The sequence below is a fragment of the Eumetopias jubatus genome, unplaced genomic scaffold (assembly GCF_037043125.1).
Source record: "Eumetopias jubatus isolate StellerSeaLion01/CBP00866 unplaced genomic scaffold, mEumJub1_p1.0 scaffold_1, whole genome shotgun sequence".
Lineage (NCBI taxonomy): Eukaryota > Metazoa > Chordata > Mammalia > Carnivora > Otariidae > Eumetopias > Eumetopias jubatus.
The window spans coordinates 198,017,492-198,040,703 of record NW_028274807.1 but is presented as its reverse complement, the minus strand read 5'-3'; the positions used below and the strand labels follow the sequence as shown (position 1 = coordinate 198,040,703).

Below are 23,212 nucleotides of genomic sequence, written 5' to 3'. Positions count from 1 at the left end.
TGGATTCAGGCCTGGGATTTTCGTGCCGCATTCACTCCTGAAACCGTCATCTGTAGCATAGATGGCTCTATTCAGGAACGAATCATGGTCCACCCGGCGCTGGGGAAGAAGGGCCTCCGGGCGGCTCTCAGCGGAACTTTACTGTCGGCGGCGCGTGTTCCCGTCCGGGCGGCCGGGCGCGCGGGCCGGGAGGGGGACGCATTCTGGCGCGGACCGCGAGCGGAGCCTGCGAGCGCCGCCGCCGGAGAAGACCGACGCTCGGCCAGAGCCAGCCCGCGGCGCCCGGGCCTGGCCGGCCGCTTCCCGCCTCAGCCGCCACCCCCGCCCCCGCCGCCACAGACGCCGCCGAGGCAGGAGAAGCGGGACGCGCAGCCACTTGTCCCTGTCCGGCCCCGCGCGGCCGGGAGCCGCGGCGCCGGAGGTGAGTGCCGGTGCCGGCCCCCGGCTCCCGGCTCGGGCCGCCGGGACCCGCAACAATGGGGGCCGAGTGGGGACGCGGCCCGGATCCATGGCGCTCAGCGGCCTGGGGCAGCAAGCCGGTCCCAGCGGTCCGGGCCTTGGGGCATGGATCCCCACTGGGAAACTCCAGTGGCCAGAGCCTTGGAGGGGGTCTTGGCCTCGACCCTGGGCCTTGGTGGCTTATATTTTGTTATCTTGGTAGCCAGGAAAGGGAGTCATAGGGGCACGGAGACTTAACTCCAGTGGTGTGCGCTCTTGACGCTTGATGCGGACGCCCTGAAGGGTGACCATAGTGGGGTGGGTGTGGGGGGGGGGGCTTACGTTTGGAATCCTAGGGGCCTCAGTGTGCCTGGTCCCTAAGGCGCATCGCTTATGTGTCTTCTCCCAACCCCCCGCCTCCTGAGATCTGTGAACTTGGCGGATTGGGATCTGGCTGGGGAGAAGAGGCACTAAGAGTTTAGCTTCTCTGGGGTAACCAGTGATTAGTTCCTGGAAAGGCAGAAGCTCAGCTGGGCACAGGGAAATTGAGCAAAGAGCTGGATTCTCCGGAGCCCAGATGCATCCTGGCGTTGAGGGGTTCTGGGGCAGGAAACTGAGTGTCACAAGAGTGCCACGGTGGGTAGTGTTGGCTACCTTGGCGTTAGGGTGAGGCCGGAGTTGTGATTTAGGGAGTGTAGAGGAGTGTTGGTAGGCTGCCGAGTTTGGTAGGCTGCTTTATGTGGGCCATGGTGGTAGCAGCCTGGGGGATGAACAAGAGAACTTTGCAGAGTGGGCTTCCCAATAGAGAATGACCTCTTCCTGCGGGGGAGTGGGTGACTCAGATCTGTTAGAATTCCTGCGCTTGCTAGTGGATGTGGCTGACTATATTAGTGCCTGGGCACCAAGGTGGACGGGGCTGGGAAAGGGCTTTTGGGGGCTGAAGGAGTTTGTTCCTGAGTAGAAGATAGTGTGAAATCATTCCTTCTCACTCCGAATCAGAATGGTAGCTGTCATTGACAATATTTTAAGCAAAGAATTTGTTTGTATTTGGATCCAAAGCTTTCTTCTCTTCATTTTTTTTTCCTCCTGTTTTTGGGTTGTGACTCATAATTTCTTTTCAGCACTGTGGCTATTGTTTGTAATGCTAGACAAATTTAGACACTGTAATATATGTAAATTCTAGGGGGTTTCAGTCCAATTCTTATAAATCTAAATTAAGAACCTGTTTTCACTAACTTGTGTGTCATTCTTGAATGTGTGCAACTCTAGTGGGGGATGTGAAGACCCTAACAGTTTATGTTGTTAAATGTTCTTCATATCCCCAAATCCATGAAACTTCATTTTCTGCTACTGCCATGAAGTCATTATGTTGAATCTGTTAAATCTTAGTGACTGCCATTTGAGCCCTCACAGGACATTATCTTCACTAGAAGTGTTATCCACCTTCAACGAATTTGGTCTGTACACTGTCTCTTGTCTGTTTTATTCAAAGGCAGTGTGCAAACTCCCAACTCTGAGGCCTGCAGCTGTGCACCAGAGCCCTGTATGTAGCACTCAGACAAAAGTTGGTGTGTTGTCTGTGGATGAGGTATCGAACTCTAGATAAAAAAAAAAAAGTATCAGAATCATTGTACCTTCTGAGTTTATTTAGAGTGTTAAGATGTACTGGAGTCTACTATAAATTTTCAGGTGAAATGTGAGGTAATTCTGACTATAATTGTGCTTTAGTTATGGGGTTTGGTTTTTTTTTCCCCCCTTAATCTATAAAAAATCACATATTTCCCTTCAATTCTTTCTCTTTCTTTTAAATTTTTCTATTTTAAATCATTAATTCTTCCATAAACCAATATCTGTTGAATTATGCCAGATACTGTGTTGGGCATTTCCACAGTGGTGATATTTTTGACTTTTTTTTTTAAGATTTTTATTTATTTATTGAGAGAGAGAGATAGAGAATGGTAGAGAGAGAGCATGAGAGGGAAGAAGGTAAGAGGGAGAAGCAGACTCCCCGCTGAGCAGGGAGTCCGATGCGGGACTCGATCCCGGGACTCCAGGATCATGACCTGAGCTGAAGGCAGTCGCTTAACCGACTGAGCCACCCAGGTGCCCTATTTTTGACTTTTTAATAGTAGTTCTTAATTCAGAAGTGGCTATAGGTCTGTGAAGGAAGAAGTGATTCAGGTATATCAAGCTTTTAATCAGTAAAGCTGTTGAATAAAGTTTTTATACAGTATTAATTTTGACTAGTGACAATTGATTATCTTCATATATTTCTGTGAAAAAGGTTAACTATACTGTGGTCACATTAGTATGGGATTGTTTTTGCATCATTTCATTTAAATACACCTGTTAACTTTAAGTATTTCTGTAGACAAACCACAGGTAACAGTTTGTTTCTGTGTGTCTGGATGAACAGTGATTTATAAATACTGTATATGTGCTTGGGTTCCCCAGGAAGCCGTCACACTTTCCTTTCCACTGTGGTTTGGGAGCATGAAGGCGTTGCTTACCCCCTTTGTCTGGTTCACTGTATGTAGGCTGGGAGTGTCTGCTGATCACTCGGAGTGCTGTCCCCTAGAACAGGAGGAATAAGATTGAGGTAAGGCTCAGTCTATTTGAAATTGCTTGCCTCTTGATATTCACTGCATAAAATATAATGTAAATTATATTTGAAAAATTTTTTTAATTGTTAATCTCCATTCTGATCTAGTAGAATGAAATTCTGTCTTTTGCTCTCTGTGTTTGTATTTTGGCCAAAAATATATGAAGAAATTTAAAATCAAGGCACTCACACAATAAATTCTTTGAAATACCTCTCATTTTCTATCTAAAATATTCACTTGATCAAAGAAAATAAAAGCTAGTTTACATATGTTGTTTTGAAAACAAAGTGATTGCTGAAAGAAATGTATTTGACTACCTCTTAGTCAAATGGATCGACTTCAGAAACTCTTGAAAAGAAGGCGGCTTAGGGTTTTTGCTTTCTTTAGGAAAATTCTGAGATGCCGAGTACAATAGGAAGGGCATGACTTTCGAGTCACCCCACCTCTCTCTTGTTTGCTTTTTGATGTGGGCAAGCTGTTAACCTCTCTGAGCCTTGTTTTTTATTTTATTTTTTTCATCTGTAAAATGGGGTCAATATAACCTTCTCTGCAGATTGTATTGAGGACTGGAGATGAGGCGTAGTGTTTTGTGGGTGGTCAGTGCTTGCTATTAGTAGTAGTATGTTGCTGTTAGTAGTTGTTAGTGTAGTTAGAAGTAGTAATGGGGGCACTACTCAGTAGTAGTAGTAGTAGGAATATAGCTGGGTGCTGTGCATGGATGAGAGGGGCTCAGTTTCTTTGGTGAGGAAGGCAGCCTGCTCTCTCCACCTGTTTGCACTCTGGATAGGTGAGAGAATTGTCGAGGTAGTCTTTATCTAGTACTGGTGGGCAGGAGTCCACACTATAAAGTCCAAGGTCGTTTCTGGCACTGATAGGTTTTTTCCTGGCATTTTCTATGGAGAAGCCAGGAGGTAACTGTTTGGCATGTCCTTGTTTTGAGAACCGTAAGCATTCCCATTGATAGAGTGCTAGAGTATGCCAGGCAGCATGATGTTCTGTGCAGGCCATGGTCAGGATGTTTCTCTAGCTTTAGTCTTATCAGAGACCTGGTTTTGTCTTTTTGCTAGGAAGACTGCAGATGCTGGAGAGATTTGTCATCTTTCTCTAATTTGGGCTATTTTGATAGAATATAGCACTCTGTTCAGAAATGTTTTTGATGAACAGAAGGTTCACAGCCTTTGTTACAGAATTGTTCAGTTTTATTTTTTCCCTGTGAGAGGAAAAAAAGTCAAGAGAAAAATAAGTATGAGCCAGGAAGAAGTGATTAGAAATAACTGGCCCTGGGGTGCCTGGGTGGCTCAGTGGGTTAAGCGACTGCCTTCAGCTCAGGTCATGATTCTGGAGTCCCAGGATCAAGTCCCGCATCAGGCTCCCTGCTCAGCGGGGAGTCTGCTTCTCCCTCTGACCCTCCCCCCTCTCATGCTGTATCTCATTCTCTCTCTCAAATAAATAAAAAATCTTTAAAAAAAAAAGTAAATAATATTCTTTTGACCTTAAAATACAGTGAACATCTAGATCCTGGTATATCTCTGTTTCAACATCTCACAAGGACCTTTATGACCCAGCCTCTTCTGTGTCTGCCTTTCTAGTCCCTCCTCTGCCACAATTCCTCTGACACTTGAGGCTCTAGTTATAGTGAACTCCTTGAGGGTCTCAGCATGCTCAGGCTATTCCTCCTGCTAATTTTCCTCCCCATTCTAGTGATTTTCTGTCTCCTAGGCTTGCATTTACCAGGAATTAAGACACCACCATCTCTTAAACGATTCTTTGATTCTTTGTAGATTAAGCTGAATGCCTCTCTTTTGTGTGGCCATTGCAGTCTGTCCAAGCATCTTTTATAATTTCACTGTACTCTTAACTTTTGATATATTTGTGTGTTTTCCATGCTAGGTTGTGACCTACTTGAGAGCAGAACCTTGTCTTGTTTATCCTTATATCCTAATACCTGACCATCTCTGGCACAGAGTAGCTACTTAGTAAATGTTTGTTGAATGAACAAATGAATGATCTCTGATATGAAGGGACAGAAAGTCGTTCCTTGTGGAGTTGGTGGTGTGATGAGAGTTCTGATTTTATGGCTGCATCTGGTGCTCGCTGAAACAGTGCTTCTGTCTTTGTACTTCCAGGTTGCTAAAAGCAGTATTTTGCTTGACAATGTGTTGCTTAATTCCGTATGTTCATGGTTTCAGGCTGGGGGGCTATTACTTGCTTTCTGTGGGTCTTGCAAAAGTTTGCTTTGGAAGAAATATAAGTTTTTCATTGGTATTATCTAGGTCTTCCTTTGGCCATTTACTGCTATGAGCACTTTGTCCTCATGTGTGAAGAAGAATGACTAGTCAGTTTGGGTCACCAGGTCTCCAGACAACCAGTGGCCAGCCTGGGAGTGGGTAATGGATTTAACACCAGGTGTTGTGACTTACTGGTGATGGACCTTTGGGAGTTGAGCTCAATATCACTGTTTTCAGGATACAAGATTATTTGCCCAAATTTTATTCAGGAATTTGAACTCAGTGACTATGGAATTATCTGTACTAGTTCTTTGCTCAGCCCAATACTGTACTAACACTGAAACTGATGAATTAATTCTTTGTTAGGAGGCTGTGTGTTCTGAATTACTAACCTAGAAATTAAGGAATTGTGCCGATCCATTAAGTCACCCTCTTGGTTCTTCGTGGTAAAGTAACCTGAGAGTGTACTATCTAAATTACTTTTATTTAATTCTCATGGTTGATCAGACCACATAGGAATCCCACTGAAGGCCAGGTGTGAGGAACCTTATTAATACCTACATAATGCAGTTCTTTCATGCAGGTGACAAACATAGCAGACTGCAGAAAAGGAAAACATGAAAAGTAACTGTAGTTAGATTAAAGATAAAAATTGATATGAGATAAGGAAAACTGAAACAAAGTATAAGACATTAAATATGGCAAGCAACTGTGAAGTTGAAGATATTTTGTGAGCAATGTTGAGTTTTTGAGAAGGAAATTGTTTTAATGCAGGTTAGAAGCAATACGAACAAGGATCATTTCAGCCAGCATAGATACATTGGCGATACTAGCGCCCACTTATGGTCTTATAACACTATTGATGAAAGTTGTACATAGGCAGACATGAAAACGTTTGCTTTATGGAAGGCAGCTATGCTAACCATTATACCACCAACGCTAAAATGTTTGCTTTAGATTAAGTATACTTTGCACACCTATCATATTATAGTTCATAAAACACTTTCGTATGCATGTCCTTTACTTTACCCTCCCAACAGCCCTGTGATGCAAGTAGCTCCATTTTACAGATGAGGAAGCAAACACAAAGAGGTGAAGTGGCTTGCTTTCAAGTGCACAAAGCCAGTAAGAAGAAAAGCTGGGACTTGATGCCAGGTTTTCTGATCCTAAGTTTAGGACCCCTTTTATGTCCTCATAGGATTCTGTTAGGTCTTCAGTTTGGGGGGATAGTTACTCTTTATTCCAGGCTTCAGGCCAGTAAAAGGTACACACAAAGAAGGCAGTTCCACACAGGGAGTAGAACATCTGCTCTGTTAACAGTAGCCCAGAAATTCTGAAGGGCTGGATGGGGGAGGAACCTAGAGGGAGCCCCACCCTCCTAACAGATCACTTAGTGCTCAGGAGAAAAACCCAGAACCAGGTGGTTTTCGCAATATTTGCAAAAACCCAGAACCTAGTAGTGATCTTCCTCCTGATGTGATGATGTGTAGAAATTGGACAAAAAAAAGTTTGGGAAAGAATTCTTTAGGGGTGATTCTAACTTGAGCTCAGGTTCTTTGCCTTCATTGTGCTTTCTAGTTCCACTATCTCCCCTACACCATCTCTCCACCTTTCTCTTCCCCACTGTTTCACCCACCTCCATCTTAGCTTGGATGCCGGTTTGCCATGGCCCACAGTTTCAGTGCTGCCTTCCCTGGGTCTGAGAACCATTTACCTGCCTGACTTTGTCTGCTCTGCCAGTTGCCATCCCTAAACTTTCTCTTCTGGCTTCTTTTGCTAACCCTAGGCTGCTCAGTGTTTCTGGGGAGTCAGGAAAATCAGACGTCTTATTGACAGCAGTTGCCACTGCCTCACTTGAGTTGAGCTCTGTCTGCTCCTCATCGTGCTCCTGTGCTGCCTTCTCAGGGTCCCATTTCTTTCACCAACTGCTTGCATGTTTCCCAAGGCTCATTTTTTCTTTTTTTTATTTTTTTAAAGTAATCCCTGTACCCAACGTTTGACCCAACGTCAAACCCATAACCCCGAGATCAAGAGTTGCAGCTCCAGCAGCTGAGCCGGCCAGGTGCCCCAAAGTTCATTTTTTCTGTAGGCCCTAGACCTGCCCTCTATCTTCCTCATTCTTGACCATGACCTCACTTTAAGGCTCCTGCTCCCTATTTTTTCCCCTTACCTTTCTTTTTTTAAAAGATTTTATTTATTTATTTGACAGAGAGAGACACGGCAAGAGAGGGAACACAAGCAGGGGGAGTAGGAGAGGGAGAAGCAGGCTTCCCGCGGAGCAGGGACTCCGATGTGGGGCTTGATCCCAGGACCCTGGGATCATGACCTGAGCCAAAGGCAGACACTTAATGACTGAGCCACCGAGGTGCCCCTCCCCTTACCTTTCTATCATGACACTTTCTTTTTCTTTTTTTTTTTTTAAGATTTATTTATTTATTTGGGGGAGAGAGAGAGAGAGAATGAGCGGGAGGAGCAGAGGGAGAGGGAGAGAGGATCCCGGGAAGACTGTGCTGATCACATGACCCCGAGATCACGACCTGAGCTGAATTGAAACCAAGAGTCAGAGGCTTAACTGACTGCGCCGCCCAGGTGCCCCTCTATCATGACACTTTCATGTTCAGAATCTCTTGCTTTTGGAAAGTCCTTGACTTTTTAACTTTTTTCCCCATGATTTTACCAGTAATATATGAGCACAGTAAAATTCAGGCATTTTTAAATAAGGAAAGGAACCCATAATCCATGTCCCAGTGTTAATCACCATTAAGATTTCAGTCTATTTCGGCTGCGGTGTTGATCTTGGGGTGGTAAGATAGAGCCCTGTGTGGGGCGCAGAGTCTGCTTGAGACCCCCTCTTCCTCTCCCTTTGCCTGTCCCCTGAGCGGGTGTGCAGGTGCACTCTCTTTCTTTCAAATAAATAAATCTTTAAAAAAAGAAGAATTCGTTCTATATTTATCCACATTTTTTTCTACTGGGTATGCTAACGTGTGTATGGGTGCATGTGTATGTGTGAGAAAAAGAGATAAAGTAATTCCTTTTTTTTTTTTTAAGACTTTATTTATTCGACAGAGAGAGACACAGCGAGAGAGGGAACACAAGCTCAGAGAGGGAGAGAGGGAGAAGCAGGCCTCCCACCAAGCAGGGAGCCCGATATGGGGCTCGAACCCAGGACCCCGGGATCATGACCCGAGCCGAAGGCAGACGCCCAACGACTGAGCCACCCAGGCGCCCCTAAAGTAATTCCTTTTTACAGAAGTGGGAGTACAATATATCTACTCTTCTGTAACTTTTTCATTTAATGCTTTTATCTTGGGCATTTTCCCATGTTTAATACCCAGATCTATAACGTATTTTAATAGTTACATAGGGGCGCCTGGGTGGCTCAGTTGGTTGAGCGACTGCCTTTGTTTCAGGTCATGATCCTGGAGTCCAGGGATCAAGTCCCACATCGGGCTCCCTACTGAGTGGGGAGTCTGCTTCTCCCTCTGACCCTCTTCCCTCTCGTGCTATCTCTCATTCTCTCTCTCTCAAATAAATAAATAAAATCTTTAAAAAATAATAAAAAATAAAAAAATTAATAGTTACATAGTATTACAGTGTATATTTGTATCAGTTTTTCTAGTCCCCTGGTGACAGACATTAGTTCCTGTCTTTGCAGCTAAGGAGCACCCTCGTGTATGTGTGTCTTTGTAGACTTTGTATACATTGTATACATCTTTCTGTACTTTGTACACTTCTTAGGATAAAACCCTACAAGTGGATTTTCTGTGTCAAAGGATATGCGTGTTTAAAATTTTTCTAGATAATACCAAATAACTGAAAAGATTGTGTAGTTCTCCTTTAGCACTGAACATTAGCAAATATTTTTAATCTTTACCAATTTGAAGCCTAATTTTGAACTAATTTTTTTGAAGCCTAGATAACATTTTCTTATTCAGGAGGATGAGCATCTTTTCATGTGTTTATTTTATATGTATTAATTGATTAATTACTTAGTCAGTGTCTCCTTTATAGCATCTTCCTGACCTCCTCCCCCCTTTTGGTTTTTATCTATATGCAAGGTAGAACCATGGTAACTTTACTTAGCTCTGGGCCTCTCATGCCACCCCAGCCTTCTCCTTCCTATCCCTGTTTATCTAAAATGCAATTTTACTGCCATTTCCTTACCACCTGTTTTATCTGTGTCTCTTAATGCTTTGCGGTCTGGCTTCTGGTCTTACATTTCTTCTGCACACTGTCTCTGAGGTGAATTCCTTATTGCCGGAACAGCAGGTTTTTTTTCTTGATGTTTGTTCTCCCTTGGTTTGACCAACTCCCTACTCCCCACCATCTTTGCAGGGAGGGAAGCCACACATGAGTGGACTTTTTATTATGGAAAATTTCAAACATATACAACAACAGGGAGTATAGTATATGAACCCCATGTACCCATCACCCAATTTCGACAATTATCAACATTTCCCCAATTTTTTCTTTTAATTGTCCTCCCCACTTTTTGGGGGTTGTTGGCATATTTCAAAGCTAAATCTCAGACATTGCACTGAGTGTATGTCTCTTACTAATAACATTCTATTTTTTTTAAAGAATTTATTTATTTGATAGAGAGCACACACGCATGAGCAGGGTGGAGGGGCAGAGTGAGAGGGAGAAGCAGACTCCCTGCTGAGCAGGGAGCCTGATGCAGGGCTCCACCCAGGACCCTAAGATCATGACCTGAGCCGAAGGCAGACACTTAATCGACTGAGCCACCCAGGTGCCCCAAGAACATTCTATTTTTTAAATATCATTACCTTGCCATTTTCCACCCTAATAAAAATTAACAGTATTTCCTGAATAGCGAGGACTTGATTTTTAAAAAATTTTTTAAAGATTTTATTTTCTAGAGAGAGAGAGAAAAAGCACAAGTGGGGGGTGGGGCAGAGGAAGAGGGAGAAGCAGACTCCCCACTGAGCCCGACGCGATGAGCCCAACTTAGGGCTCCATCCCTGGGCTCCCGGATCATGACCTGAACCAAACTCAGACGCTTAACCGACGGAGCCACCCAGGTGCCCCAGGACTTGATATTTAATTCTGCCTCTGATAACCTGCTGTTTAACTTGGGCAATTTATAAGCTTGTTTTCTCCTCTTGAACGGTAGTGAGGATAATCATAATTCCGTCTCATAGGATTGTTGTGAGATTATCTCATATACTCCCACATAAAGTGTTTTACCTACGTGGGGCACAAACATTTTTTGTCTCACTCTGTCTTTATTCATCCATTCATTCATTCAGCAGATTATTTTTTGAGCATGTATGTTTTAGCTGAAGAGGAAACACTGACCTTGGCTTCTAGGATTCTACACTGTCTTGATTCGCTGCCTACCTCTCAGATGTGCCTTTGTAAAAGCCCTTTTTTGGCCCTCTGGATATGGGTGTAGCCCAGGTTTGTTGTTTTCCTCTTCTGTTCCCTGTTAGCCTGCCCCTCAGAGACCTAGCTCTTTCACTCCCACCGCTCCAGGGTGTCCAAGTGACTCAGTTCTATGACCGTGGTTTCTTTACAAAGCAACAAACCTACATTGCATCCTGTCTTTTGGACATTTCTGTCTGAACAGGGGGATGAGTGTAAAGTGCACACCAGGGCTACAACTCCATCTCAGCCACTCACTTCATGGCTTGGGCAATTCAGTCATCTCTCTTGGTCTTGGTCAGAAGGACAGAAGGGCTGAATTAGAGTCTGAAGTCCTAGGCAGCTTTAGAGGCCTACCAGCTGTGAGAAAGTGGTTTTAGAAATGTTATCAGCATAGATGGAACCATAGCCACCATTCTGCTCCCCAAACAAGTTTCTGGCTTCCCCCACCTAGCCCCTTCTGGGAAATCCAGGCTTTACTCTGGCTCTTCTCTCTCCTTTGTCCTCAGCATAGGACTGGTTACCTCATGGCTAGATCTTCAGGTGATCTTGATTCCTGGCTCTTCCTGGAACACGTTGTTGGCCCCTTTCAGCTTTACATCTGTATTCACATTTTGTCCTTTGGTCGTGTTCATGTTGTTTCCCCTGAACCTGTGTTCTGGCCATTGAAATTAGGACCATCTCTGTAGGCTTAGTTCAGGTGACAGCTTCCTCCACATTGGAAGTGAGTCCTCCCTCTTTTGACTCTCATGACTGGCAGCATATCAGTGACATTTCACAGAATGCCTGTTTTCATATATTTGCCTAAGTTTTTTTTTCCTTTTTTTTCTTACCTTCTAGTTTGTAATCCCCTTTAATACAGGTACCACATTTACATTGTGTGTAATTTTGCATCATACAGTGTCTATCACAATTCATTGTGCTGATAGTTTTGCAATAAATACTGATTGAATAAGTGAACTTTTTCAATTTTTTAAGCCTCAGTTTTAATTCTGGCTCTGATACCTGCTGTTTAACTGGGCAATTTATAAGCTTGTTTTCTCCTCTTGAATGGTAGTGAGGATAATCATGATAATTCCGTCTCATAGGATTGTTGTGAGATTATCTCATATACTCCCACATAAAGTGCTTAGCACAGTGCTTTATCTACATGGGGCACACTAAAAGTCCACTAAAGTGGACTTTGCTTCAAGGTAAGAACATTTACAGAAATGTTTTTAGGGTGCCTGAGTGGCTCAGTTGGTTAAGCGACTGCCTTCGGCTCGGGTCATGATCCCAGAGTCCTGGGATTGAGCCCCACATCCGGCTCCCTGCTCAGCGGAGAGCCTGCTTCTCCCTCTCTCCCTCCCTGCTGCTCTGCCTACTTGTGCTCTCTCTCTCAGTGTGTGTCAAATAAATAAGTAAAATCTTAAAAAAAAGTTTTTAAACCCAGGTGTTCAAAGGATGTGATAATTACAGTCAAGAATGAAGAAGGCCTAGCTTGTGAAATGGTATAAATGGTACTAATTTAGGTACTAATTCCTTGATTCCAAAAATTCAAAGAATCCTCTGCTTTCCTGTCCTGTCTCAGAGTTGGGAGATTTTTCTGACTCTTGGATAATATGACTTAGCTTCTCCAAAGTGTCTCTGGTACCACTGTTGTCATTATGGAGTAGCTAAAGGTAATCAACAGTTATTGAAAGCTAACTTACTATGTGCCAGGCAATGTACTAATTATTTTTTCACTTTAAAAAATCTTAGATATGCACTTTATTATTCTCATTTTATAAATAAAACCTAGGTTTAGAGAAATTAAGTAACTTCTTCAGTGTCCTTTAGTTAGAAAGTGGCAATGCTGGGACTCTGACCCAGGCCATCTCATCTCAGAGCCCATATTCTTTTTTTATATTTTATTTATTTTTTTCAGAGACCATATTCTTAATTGATTTACTGCTTTCCTGTCCAAAACACATTTACTGCCAGTTAGCTCTTTGATGTTTATTTTTTACTCATCCCTTATCAGATACCTTGTGTGAATTTATTTTTTCCTTCCCAAACCAGCTATTCTTCTGTTCTTCCTGATTTTTGTGAAGAGATGCCATTGCTCTTGCAGTCATCCAGACTTTAAGCCTCAGAGTCCTATTTAATTCCTCCCTTTCCTTCCCATGCAGAAAATTCTGTTGAGTTTTCCTTGGTAGTGCCTTACCCCTGCTACATTCTTTCTGGTTTCTTTGCCTTTCCCTTAACCCAAGCCCTTCAGGTCTAGTCCTGGATTGTGACAGCTGATTTTCCTTCCTCCATTCTCTCATCTTTGCAGTTCTGAAAGGATTGTCTTTCACCCATCTATCTCCACTTAAAAATCCTTCTGTGGTCCCTGTAGCTGGGATTTCTAAAAGCCAGTTTTCAAATAGTGTCATAAGCACCTGTGGGACTTCTTTAAAGTGTGTAAAGTCTTCAGAATAACACTGTGAGATCAGTGCTATTATTTGCAGTTTAGAGATGAGAAAACAAGAGGCTTAACCAGACTGAGTCACTTATACAAGATCACTATTGGTGGGAACTGGGGAGCTATGTATTTTTAATAAGCTCATCAGATTCTGATGCCCTGAAAAATACCAGGTTTAGGAAACAAAAACCGGGCAGCCTTCAACTCCTTTCAGAATTCCTTCTCTAAATGTCTTTGTGGTTCCAGTGACCCCTCCATATGTGAAATTTCTGTAGCATTTGACTCTTGATTATGCCCATCTTACTGATGTCTTTCCTGAATAGCATACTCCCATGGCTGGTTCTTCCTCTGCCTCTCCCAACTTTCTCTGCAGACTACTATTCTCCACTCCCTGGTGATTTGGCCTGTTCTTGACTACCCTTCCCCCTCTACACATACTCCCTGAGTTTCCTGCATATTTGGGGCTTCAGCTACCTGAGTATGGTAGGAACACCCAAATCTGTATCTCTGATCCCGATTCATTTTCCAGCTGTTTCTGGCATTTTACTATTTAACAACACTATTACCTACACCATTGTTCAAGCTGGAAACCTGGGCTACAGAAGAGGTTGGAGTTAGAAGTCTAAGTTAATATCAAATGCTGCTACTTTCTAGCTGGGTATAATTGGGACAGGTCACTTAACCTCTCTAAACCTTAGATTTCTTCTTCATGGAATGGGGATAACATTACTTTCCTCATGGTATGATTGGGAAGATATTATGAGAGAATGTCAATAAGACATTTAACAATTTCATTAATTATGGAGCCCTTCCTATATACCAAGGACTGTGTTGGATGCTGGGGAGATAGTGGTGAGCAAGGCTGCCCTCCTGGGGCTCCGGTTGGCTACTGAAGCCTTACTGGTTTTGTCTCCTCAGTCTCTAATGTTTCCACTTTTCTCCTTTCTCATTGCCCCTACTATGGTTCAGGGTCTCACCACCTTTTGCCCAGTGTTACAGCAGCTTCCTACCTAATCTCCTTGCCTCCACGCTGCCACCAGAATGTTTTTTTTCTTTTTTACTTATTTATTTTTTTAGGGAGAGAGAGCACACGTGTGCAAGCAGAGGGTGGGGGGATAAGGGCAGAGAGGAGAGAGAATCTTAGGCAGGCTCCACATGGAGCCTGACTCAGGGCTTGATCTCACAACCCTGAGATCATGACCTGAGCTGAAATCAAGAGTCGGATACCTAGCTGACTGAGCCACCCAGGCGTTCCCAGAGCATTCTTTTGGGGAATTTAGATGATGCCACTTATCCTTCGGTGGCTCTCTTTAGGGGGCATATAGACTATGGGGAGGATTGCATGGAGATAGATACTGAGTCCACTTCTGAGCTCGGCAGAGAAGGGCTCAATAGTATAATGGTTATGTCTGCCAGAGATAGAGATAGGAAAGTATTGCCAAGTGCCACATATTTGCCAATCCTTGTATAGGACAAAGTTCGGACTCCTTAGCAAGGTCTTCAGGACACTGTTGGATCAGGATCTGGCCTGTCTACTTCTCATCTCTTGCAGTCTCCCCATTTACTCCCCAACCTGTAGTCCCATGGAACTGAATTTCTGCATGTGTCATTCCCTTTCCATGAATGACTTCATCCTTCTCTTCTTAAAGCTCTGTCCGTTTTTTCTTTTCTTTTCTTTTCTTTTTTTAATATTTTACTTACTTATTTGACAGAGAAAGACATAGCGAGGGAGGGAACACAAGCAGGAGGAGTAGGAGCGGGAGAAGCAGGCTTCCCTGCGGAGCAGGGCGCCTGATGTGAGGCTCGATCCCAGGACTCTGGGATCACAACCTGAGCCGAAGGCAGACGCTTAACGACTGAGCCACCGAGGTGCCCCAGTTTTTTCTTTTTTTAAGATTTATTTTTTTGTGTGTTTGTTTGTTAGAGAGCACGCGTGTACAAGCAGGAGGAGCGGCAGGCAGAGGGAGAAGCAGACTCCCGCAAGGAGCCTGACGTGGGACTCAGTCCCAGGGTCCTGAGATCATGACCCAAGCCGAAGGCAGATACTTAACTGACTGAGCCACCCAGGCTCTGTCCTTTAACATTCAATCTGTTGTCAGTTCTGGAAAGCCTTGCCTAGCCTTTCCAGGTAAAATTATTTCCTTCTCTGTCCTGTAGAACCTTAGTTTGTCCATCTGTCCGTCCTTCCTTCCTTTTTCTTTTTTTTTTTGAGAGAGGGATAGAGTACGTGCACACAGAGTGGGGGGAAGGGGCAGAGGAAGAGAGGGAGAGAGAGAATCTTAAGCAGGCTCCACACCCAGTGCAGAGCCTGATGAGTGACTCGATCTCACAACCATGAGATCATCACCTGAGCTGAACGAAACCAAGAGTTAGATGCTTAACTGACTGAGCCATCCAGGCGCCCCCCTCTTCAGTCTTCTGAAATATAATTCACATATCATAAATTTCACCATTTTTAAGTCTTTAATTCAGAGGCTTTTAGTACATTCACAAGGTTATACAACCATTACCACTATCTAATTCCAGGGCTTTTCGTTGCTACAAAAAGAAACCCATATTTATTAAGTCATCACTCCCTTCCCCCTATCTCCTGGTAACCACTAATCTACTTTTTGTTTCTATGGATTTACCTATTCTGGGCATATCAGATGAATGGAATCAGACAGTATGTGGCCTTCGGTGACTGGCTTGTTTCGCTTAGCATCATGTTTTCAAGGTTCATCCATGTTGTAGCATGTGTCAGTACTTCATTCCCTCTCAGTGCTGAGTAATATTCCATTCTGTGGATGTGCTACATTTTGTTAATCCATTCATCATTTGAACCTTAGTCATATGTTGTACTTGCCAGATTGCTCACAGTGTATATTACATATCTGTGTCAATTGATGGGATGATCCCTGGAGGGCTCTAGTCATCACTCTGTGACCAGGATGCTTCTTCGGTGCTTATCAGTACTGGTCAATAGTAGATGTATTTCCTTTTTTCTTTTAAGATTTTGTTTATTTATTTGACACTGAGAGAGACAGAGTGGGAACACAAACAGGAGTGGGAGAGGGAGAAGCAGGCTTCCCGCCAAGCAGGCAGCCCAGCGCGGGGCTCCCTCCCAGGACCCTGTGATCATGACCTGAGCCCAAGGCAGACACTTAACGACTGAGCCACCCAGGCACCCCTATAGTAGACGTTTAATCCGTATTCAGTGATGAATTGTTTTATCTCCCTTTCCAGAAAACCTGACACTTTCTAGCTTTTCAGCATTCCTCAGATCCAAGCTATGATTCCTGCACAGAGAATGTCCTTTCCTTCCTTCCTCACTTGTCTAATTCTGCTGTGCTTAGGGTTGTTTCAAGGTCTTCCTCCTCCAGAAAGCCTTCCAACAGCATTTAAACCTCAGATGCTATTGCTTCCTTCTCTGAACTCTGGTGCATTTGGGGTCTCCCTCATTCATTAGTCACTTAATAAATATAATCTTAACTCTGTCCTTAACTAGATTGACAGTAGGCCCACCAACACTGATTCCTTTTTTGCACTCCCAATAAAAAGCTACTCTAATTATGTAATGGAATTACATCTAACATTTTACCTTAAATTGAGCTCTTCTTTGCAAAAGGAAAGAAAAGAGCAAGAAATAATGACTTAAATAGTGAGGTAATTTCTACTCACCATTTTACTCAGTGAATGAGTACCCACAGGCAGTGTATGCAGGCAGTGTTGTTACAGTTAATACGACAAAATCTATACATTTAAAGAATTCTTGACCATTGGCAGAAGAGAAATTGTTTTGGTGGTGTGGTGATGATTTGGTAAGTATTCTACCAAAAGAGAAAGAGAAGGAAGAGAAGGAGAAGGAAGGAGAAGGAGAAGAGGGAGAATAAGAATAATGGGGAGCTACAGAGAATTGTTGATGTAAAAAGATTTGTTGGAAATGATAAGGAAGAGGCTGAATAAGGAGAGCCTGCAAGCTGGAATTTTCCTAAAATTACTGGACTGGTCCAAGCAGCAAAACACATGAGGGTTTATGGGCGCCTAGGTGGCTCAGTTGGTTAAGCGACTGCCTTCGGCTCAGGTCATGATCCTGGAGTCCCAGGATCGAGTTCTGCATCAGGCTTCCTGCTCAGCAGGGAGTCTGCTTCTCCCTCTGACCCTCTTCCCTCTCATGCTTTCTGTCTCGCATTCTCTCTCTCTCTCAAATAAGTAAATAAAATCTTAAAAAAAAACAACAACACATGAGGGTTTAATTTCTGAATACTATAACCTTTTGGAATTCAGTGTACATATCTACAGGAGTACATACATGAAACTCTATAGTGTATTTATGTGGGCAGTTGAAAAGGCTTTTCAAGGGTGACTTTATTGATATCTTTCGCTTTAGGCTTTCATGGGAGCCCTAGCTAAGATGAGGCCCCTGTAGTGGGTACCCAGTGAATTTTTGTTGGCAATATGAGAGTGTGGTCACTGGATGTGGACATGAATAGGGGCAGTCACAGCCTGAAAAATACGATGCTCCTAAGGATGGGGATGAGACCAGGGAGGATCTGTTCGCTGATTGCTTGGCTTTACAGAGAGAGAATACACGTAAAAAGATGAAATGTTGATTTTACAGTTACATATATTTTGTTTGTTTTGCTTTTTATTTTTATTTTTTATTAACATATAATGTATTATTTGTTTCAGGGGTACAGGTCTGTGACTCATCAGTCTTACACAATTCACAGCACTCACCATAGCCCATACCCTCCCCACTGTCCTTCACCCAGCCATCCCATCCCTCCCACTCCCCACCACTCCAGCAACCCTCAGTTTGTTTCCTGATTTTACAGTTATAAAGTCATATCTATAAAGTCATATCTATTATAGAACAAAAGAATAAAGAAGAAAACTTTTTTGGTAAAACTACCATCCAAAGATAAAAACGGTTAAACTTCTGGTGCATTTCTTTCGTGTGTGTGTGTGTGTGTGTGTTTCCTGTGCATATATAAGTACTTGCATGAGTGTTTTATATAGGGAGGATTTTTCATCTAGTAACTTTTTAAATGGGGATTTAAATATTAATAAGCTTTTTTGGTGCTTTTTATACAAAATTATATTGTAAAAATGGTCCTGAAGCTCTTCCCCTGAAATTTGCTACGTTCTCAGACTTCCTCTAAAGGTTAGAAGCCTCTTTGACAGAGCCATCTGTTTTATGTATTGGTAGATTTATTTGTTCATGAACCTTACCAGGTCTATCTTGCAAGCTCTGGTTAGGGCAAGTTGGAATTTACCCGATTGACCCAACTAGTGCTCTCAGCCCAAATTCCTCCATCAGAGAGACCTGTGACTTGGTCTCATCTGTCAGATGTTCCCTGCTAGACTTGTTTTTCATCTATTGACACTAGAGTGGGTATTTCAGATTAAATGTTTTTAAAAACATTTTAGAGATGCTTAGAGGAAGTCTTGATTTTTTTTCTTTTTTTTACGATTAAAATTAAATCAAAACCATGTGCTATGGCAGCGTCTTACAATTCCACGTCAAGGGCATTTTGGCTAGTTTTTCTCCCTTGAAGACTCACTTCTCATACTATTATTCCATAAGTGAAAGTAGCAAAGAATGCCTTTGTGAGGTATAAAATCAATGCATGACTTACGAGAAATCATATCTGTGAAACAGTAGCAGCATCAATAAAATAGCCTATTGAAGTTGAAACTGTTACTCTTTCACATTTAATATGTTTAAATTTTGAATCAGCTGATATTCTTCCTTTCCCAGGTTGTCTCTCAAGCTATCTAGCTTCTCATAAAGAATCTTGAATCTTCATGTGGGTAGAACATTTGGTTCTTACTGCTTACATAAATCTTATTTCTAGCTTAAAGGGAGAATATCTCTGTCCTGGATATTTTTCATCTAGTAACTTCAGTATCTTACACTTGGTACCTTTTGCCTCACCTGAGGGCTCCAGATCTGAACTAATGCATTCCAGAGCCCTGTTTGGTTCCCTTCTTCAGTGAGCGGGCCTTTTGGTGCGGGTTATTCTCACTGTTCCGTGTTCTTCTCTCCCCTACTGTTTTATTCACTCATTGTTTGTAGACTTGGTTTATCCAGTTTTGTCTGGATGGAAATGCCTATTTTCTGGGCTTGGGGCCAATTTTTTACTTAACTTTTGGGTAAAACTGTACAGTATCCCAGCTGCTGTCTAAAGAGATGAGCTCTCCAAAAGCAGTTTTATTTGTTTAGAAACCAAATAGCACATATTGTGGTGGAAGATGTTACACACATATTGGAAAGAAAAACAGGCTCTCCCTAAGTGGAACATGGGTTGTCTGTATGAGAACCAACATAGTGCTGTATACTGGGCAGTTTCACCTACTGGGATTTTCAAATGGGCTGGAGCTGCAATAAGACTAGTGTTTTCAGGGGCACCTGAGTGGCCCAGTCAGTTAAGTGGCTGCCGTCAGCTCGGGTCATGGTCTCAGGGTCCTGGGGTCGAGCCCCACATACCGCTCCCTGATCAGCCGGGAATCTGCTTCTCTCCCTCTGTCCTTCCCCCTGCTCATTCTCTCTCAAATAAAAAAATAAAATAAAGACTAGTGTTTTCATAAGAGACAATGTAAAATAAGTTTCACATCTATGTAGGATTTGTTTGTATTGTGCTAGGTTATTAAGTACTTATTATGTTGCTGGGTCATATGCTGTGTGAACCCTTACTGCACCTGATGTGGAGATGTCGTTACCCCAGATGAGAAGGTAAGTAATTTATTCCAGTTAACTGGTGCCTTTAATCTGGGTCTCTCAGACACCGCTCTGTGATATACCTACTGCCTCTTCAACATTGCTGATAGTAAAAGCTGGGATATGCATGACATCTGGTCTCTAGCCTGGACTGATGTCTGAGGAGGAGGTGACAGCAGCACCCTAGGCACTGGTTAGAGAAACCTGGAAGAGAAGCCTCCTGTGTCTTTTACTCTTTCATTAAGACTTGAAGAACAGTACTCCATTAGCTGTTTATTTTACCTCCTGAATGATTCTCAAGTCTGGCCTTTCCTTTGTCTTTTTAACTGGCTCTGTTTCCTGTTTTTTACTCCATCTTCACATTTCTTCAGTAAATTTTTTCCCCAGGCCATGTTTTGAACTTACAGTATGCTAAATACCGAGCTGAGTGAACCTCTACTGCTACTCAGTATTCTTTGTTGACTAGTACCCCAGGAGGCTGTATCCTTAAGTAATGGCTTTGGTTTCATATGGTGTTTGAGCTTTCCAAGTACTGCTTCTCAGTCATCACTTCTGTTCATTCTTTGAAGCTTCATAGAACAGCCTGATCCAAGATCTCAGAGCCTCTCTATGTCAGGGTACAGAGAATGTGCATTTTATTTTATTTTATTTTATTTTATTTTATTTTATTTTATTTTTTGTTATTTTAAAAAAATTTTGAGAGCAAGGGAACACGTGTGTGCATGCATGCACATGTGTGTACACACGTGGGGAGGAGCAGAGGGAGAGGGTGGGACAGTGCAGATCCTGTTCGGGGGGGTTGACCTCATGACCCTGAAATCATGACCTGAGCCAAAATCAAGACTCAGATGTTTAACCTACTGAGCCACCCCGGCGCCCCCAGAGAATGTGCATTTTTGTAAAAGAACCTCTTGGTTTGTAAAGTCATGGCCTCCACGCCCCTCTTCCCCCAGTGTGTTTATCAAAAATCACAAGGGTCAGCAGTTAGAATGTAGTAATAGCATAGTATTTGCTTTACCATTTTGCTTAGAAGGGGTTATTCCTTTTTTTAAAAAAAATTTATTTATTTGACAGAGAGAGAGAGAGATCACAAGTGGGGGGGTGGGGAGAGGGAGACGAAGAAGCAGGCTCCAGGCTGAAAAGGGAGCCTGATGCAGGGCTTGATCCCAGGACCCTGGGATCATGACCTGAGCCGAAGGCAGATGATGTTTAACTGACTGAGCCACCCAGGCGCCCCGGGGTTATTCCCTTTTAACTCTTTTCTATGTCTAAGCATTTGGTAGTACATTTAGTGAGTTTTTTTTTTCTTTTTTAAGATTTTAGTTACTTATTCATGAGAGACAGAGGAGGAGAGAGAGAGAGAAGCAGAGGGAGAAGCAGGCTCCCAAGGAGCAGGGAGCCCAATGCGGGACTCGATCCCAGGACCCCGGGATCATGACCTGAGCCAAAGGCAGACGCTTAACCATCTGAGCCACCCAGGCGCCCGCATTTAGTGAGTTTTAACTGATTGTTAAGTCTGCAGATAATGAAAGTATTGACTTTCCCTGACACTGGAAAAGGCTCAGGTGTGGGAGGATTAGTTACTAGGTGGTAGAGTATCGGCTTGTCCTCCACAGATCATAATCCCTTTCCTTTCACTAATGTTCCTCTTAATTCCCTAAATATGCTGTGGCTATTTTCAAATCTTCCTTAAAAATCAATTACCTTTACCTGTGGCGGCTATGTTCGAAGAGCCCCAGTGGATGCCTGAAGCTGCAGATAGTACCAAACTCTATATGTACTGTTTTTTTCTTATACATACATACGTATGATAAAGTTTAAATTTATGAATTAGGCACAGTAAGAGACTAACAATAAAAATGATAGAACAATTATCACAATATACTGTAATAAAAATTATGTGAATGTGGTCTCTTTCTCTCAAAATACCTTACTGTATTGTACTCACCCTTTGTGTAATGATGTGAGATGATAAAATGCCTGTGTGATGAGAGGCAGTGAGGTTAATGACGTAGGCACTGTTGACGTAATGTTAGGCTACTACTGACCTGACCATGTGTCAGAAGGAAGACCATCTGCAGATAAGGGGAGGATCACTGTATTTCCTGTCAAGTTAAGAGGCAGCCTAGAGGAGACACCTTTTGGGAAGCAAAATTAAATAATTGATTCAGCTATTGATGTGTTTTTCAGGATTTTGAGTCAGCTGGCTCTAGAGTCTTTACTCTGGTGTTAATGTGTTATATAGATAACAGTCTTCTGAAGTGTTTGAAGCTGCTGCCAGGGCTTGGTAAGGACCCAGGAAATCTATAGGCAAGGAGTATCTTTTCCAAAGCAAGGAAGGAATTTGTCTCTGCCTTACACAGGAAAACAAATGCCTACTGTGGGCCACAATTAGCAGATTACAGTAAACTTGGAGTCCTCCATATATGTAACTGAAGATGTGAGATTTGTTATCTAGGACGCTTAACCAAATGTAAACAGAGCAAGGAGTTAGAAATGGACTACATATGAGGTATAAGAGGTGCTCTTGGAGTCTTCCTTTCCTGGGTGCCTGATTGGCTCAGTCAGTAGAGCATGAGCATATGTCTCTTGATCTCAGGGTCTTGAGTTCAAGCCCCAGATTGGGCATGGAGCCTACTTAAAATAAAAATAAATAAAGGGGCGCCTGGGTGACTCAGTTGGTTAAGCGTCTGCCTGACTCAGGTCATGATCCCATAGTGTCCTTTCCCCCTGCTCTTGCACGCACGCTCTCTCTCTCCCTCTCAAATAAATAAAATCTTAAAAATAAACACAGAATCTTCCTTTCTTTAACCCTCTAAAGAAGAGGGTAATTAATATCTTAGGATTCAATACAGCATGTATATACACTTCTTGTCTAAACCAGAGATAGCCTATTGAAGAAACTAGTCCAGATGTGATACTTTAATAGGGGAAAAAGAGTTAAAATGGGGCAGTTACAGCTGTGCAGGAGCTGGTAGTGCCTGTTATTTATATGTTTATAATAAGATGCTGTTAAGAAACCGTTTTTCATTTGAGGATCATGTGTTTGATGCCTTTGTACAAATCCAAATGAGAGAAGCTTTATTTCTTCCCATTTTGTTGATGATAGTGGAAGGTATGGGACCTCTGAAGGCAGTGTCTAGAGGTGAGAACAGAGAGGCCTTTTCACTCCTTGTACACTACTCAGTCTAATTGTCAGTCTCAGATGCTCTGGGAAGCCAACATAAGTTGCCAGGATTGTGCTTCAGGAATGTGTATAAGTATTGAACTCTTTCAGTCCTTCTGATTCTTTTCTAACTGAGATTAGGCCTTTTGTCTGTAGAGTTGCTTAACACCAGTACCCCTGAGCCCCAGTTGTTTTGTTTTTAAGGAAAGGAGGCTTTGAAGTAGTACCTTGGCAGGTGATTGTCCTTCCCCAAGAGTAGTTACC

At 42.9% G+C, this 23,212-nt stretch overlaps 1 protein-coding gene across 3 annotated transcripts in view; it reads left to right on the top strand.

Moving 5' to 3' along the window:
- Nucleotides 1-253: 253 nt before the first annotated feature.
- Nucleotides 254-23,212, top strand: part of RAD54L2 (RAD54 like 2) — a 144,224-nt gene continuing 121,265 nt past the window's right edge. Inside the window, exons 1-2 of one of the 3 annotated variants that reach the window (XM_028124505.2) lie at nucleotides 254-421; nucleotides 2,976-3,037. The gene's annotated coding sequence lies outside the window, so the exon portion shown is untranslated. Of the gene's footprint in view, nucleotides 422-2,892; nucleotides 3,038-23,212 lie in introns of all 3 variants that reach the window. The other 2 variants (XM_028124503.2, XM_028124506.2) reach the window with 2 other exon arrangements.